The sequence below is a fragment of the Lissotriton vulgaris genome, chromosome 8 (assembly GCF_964263255.1).
Source record: "Lissotriton vulgaris chromosome 8, aLisVul1.2, whole genome shotgun sequence".
Lineage (NCBI taxonomy): Eukaryota > Metazoa > Chordata > Amphibia > Caudata > Salamandridae > Lissotriton > Lissotriton vulgaris.
This window is the reverse complement of record NC_141696.1, coordinates 1480065783-1480068810: the sequence shown is the minus strand read 5'-3', so window position 1 is coordinate 1480068810 and position 3028 is coordinate 1480065783.

Genomic DNA, 3028 nt, shown 5'->3' with positions numbered 1-3028 from the left:
TCAATGGGCGAGGGCGTTAAATGTCATGTGCAGAGCCTGTTGCAAACGTGTTTGAACATGACCTCTGAAAGCCGGTGCAGATTTCCACAGATGACATCTGCTTTTAGCACACGCTACAACTTTGTCGACATTGCAGATCCCGACTTTAAATCAACTCCGCTCTTCCTACAAAAAAAAAAAGAAAACACAGCTGGAAGCAAATTCTTACAGTCTCGCGCCGTGAAAGGGATTCCAGTCTGGCAAGATTTTTTTTCTTTTTTGCTCTCACCTCCACTCTCTTGAAGTTCATGTGTTTGATCAGCCAGGAGGGCTGGAAGGTCATTATGCACCATGTTCGTGTCCTTGATGCAGCCAGCACGATTGTATTCAGTTCGCTGGGATGTGCTCTTTGTACTCCTGGTGATTGTTGCCTATGTCTTCCTCCAGGGCAGGGGGCAACAACGGGTTGGCTCGAGTGTCCTTGATTGAGTCCCAAACATAGAAAGGTGCATTACACAACGAAACAATGCCACCCAGACCAATGGGACAACTAAGGAAACAGGATGGGAAGGGCATCATTTCAGAACCGAGCCCATTAGCCAAGACACGATCTCCCATCCCTAATGCAGTTTTGAAAAGAAAGAAGAGTGTTCTTCCTTTTGTTGTTCGTAAGCGAAAACGTGCCTAAAGACTGAACTTGCCTTTGGGAAGCCTGCCCCATTTAACACTTGGACCTTGAGAGCAAGAGTCATGGGACCTCCACCCCTATGGATTATCATTTGTATATAATTGTGTAGATTAAGGTGGGGTTCTTTCTGAAGTATGTTTGTTAACTCGACTACCATAGAGTGCTCTGCCTCATACTAAACTTTGTATTAAAAAAACAAGTGTGTTGCGATTTCCTGGATTAACACAGTGAGTTGTGATTTCCTGGATTGCTATATAATGATAAAATATTCATTTATGTGTGCTTTTGTCCCCTTAAATACTAAAGCATACTTCATTTGTCTCGACAACATCTATACTACTATAATAAAGGAAGTACTTTGCACCTTTGAGGCGGGTAAACTTGGGAAACACAGCGCCAATCCACACACCTGATACATCATTGTAATTGTCAGGGTGTGCAGAGAGACATAGGCTATATAAATAAAAAAAATATACGTTATTTAAAAAATTGTCAATAAAAAAAAAGTAGTCCCTTGCAAGTAGCGCCGGCCGCGACCTGCGTGGTGACATCCGGAGCACGGGGAGGAGCAGCGTGCAGGAGCGGAAGAGGAGCGGCGGACATGGCGTGGGGGAGGAGCAGTGACAAACGGCGGTAACTCAGTAATCGAGTAAGTAAGTGTGCAGGGCGTCAGTCAATTAGGGAATGGCTTGGGTGAGTGGGTGAATGAGCAAGTAAGTGAGGCGATCAATAAGTGATGCGTGAATGGGCAAGAGAAAGTGTGGCTGAGTGAGAGCTCTTAGACAGCGCACACTGCAAGCGCTGTATCCTTAGAATGCTCATAATAGGAACCTCTTGATCTGTTTTTCGAGCATTTCACTTTTAAAAGAGAGGAGTTTCTTTGAAGTAGAATGACATTTCAAACCATGCTATGTCCAAGTACAGTGCCTCTGTTAGCTGAGAGTCAGATGGAAAACCTTAGCTTTCTGCTCTGATGCGGCGCATGCCTCGCAAATAAAAACTCCAAAGCCGAGCAGCGCAGGTATGTAAACACCCCTCAATGGGCGAGGGCGTTACATGTCATGTGCAGAGCCTGTTGCAAACGTGTTTGAAAATGACATCTGATAGCTGGCGCAGATTTCCACAGATGACATCTGCTTTTAGCACAGGCTACAACTTTGTCGACATTACAGATCCCGACTTTAAATTAACTCCGCTCTTCCTACAAAAAAAAGAAAACACAGCTGGAAGCAAATTCTTACAGTCTCGCGCTGTGAACCTTTCATATTTTGTTCTGGTTTTAGGGATGTTCAAAGAGCTTTCCTGCCTAGGTTTTTGGGTATGATTACGAAGAGTACAATGAACAGTTTTGGAGAACCCGTGTCACGAGTCTTTATTTATCTATCTATACTTCTATACTACTATTATAAAGGAAGAACTTTGAGGTGGGTAAACTCGGATACCACAGTGCCAATCCACACACCCGATACACCGTTGTAATTTGCAGGGTATGCAGATGGACATAGGCTATATAAATTAAAAATAAATACGTTATTTAAAAAATATAAGTTAAAAAAAAGTAGTCCCTTCAAAGTAGCGCCGGCCGCGACGTGCGTGCTTACATCAGGAGCGGCATACACGAGCGCGAGGTGCGGCAGAGATCAGCGCGGGGAGGAGCAGCGGAGATCAGCGCGGGGAGGAGCAGTAACGAGGAGCGGCGGAGATCAGCGCGGGGAGGAGCAGTGACAAGCGGAGGAGCAGCGGACATGAGCGGGGGACAGGCGGTGAGGATCGGTGGGCAGGCAGTGAGGAGCGGCGGATGAGGTAGGGCACCAAGTAAGCAGTGAGCAAAGCAAACGTGAGGGAGGAGCGGCGGCGGAGAGGAGCGGTGAGCGAGCCAAAGGTACCAAACGGAAAAAGAAACATGTGCAAGTTACAAAAGCATACAAAGTGGAGCGGTCAGCTGAAAGCTAAAATGACAATCGGGAGAAGGTAGCGAATGGGGCATTACAGGAGGAAAAAGTGACGTGGGCAGTGACGTGGGCAGGTATCAAACGGGGCATTACAGGAGGAAAAAGAAACGTGTGCAGGTTACAAAAGCGTACAAAGTGGAGCAGTCAGCTTAAAGCTAAAATGACAATCGGGAGAAGGTACCAAACGGGGCATTACAGGAGGGAAAAGTGACGTGGGCAGTGACGTGGTCAGGTTACAAAAACATACGAAGTAAACATAGAGGCATAATACTGCACAACGTCAGGGCGGGCGGAGGCCCTGTGCCATGATTTCTCCCGGACAACGTCGGGACGGTCTGCTAGTGTATAAATAAAAACACACATCCATGATGTTGTCGAAATGTCCACTGTCCAGCATCACACAGATAGC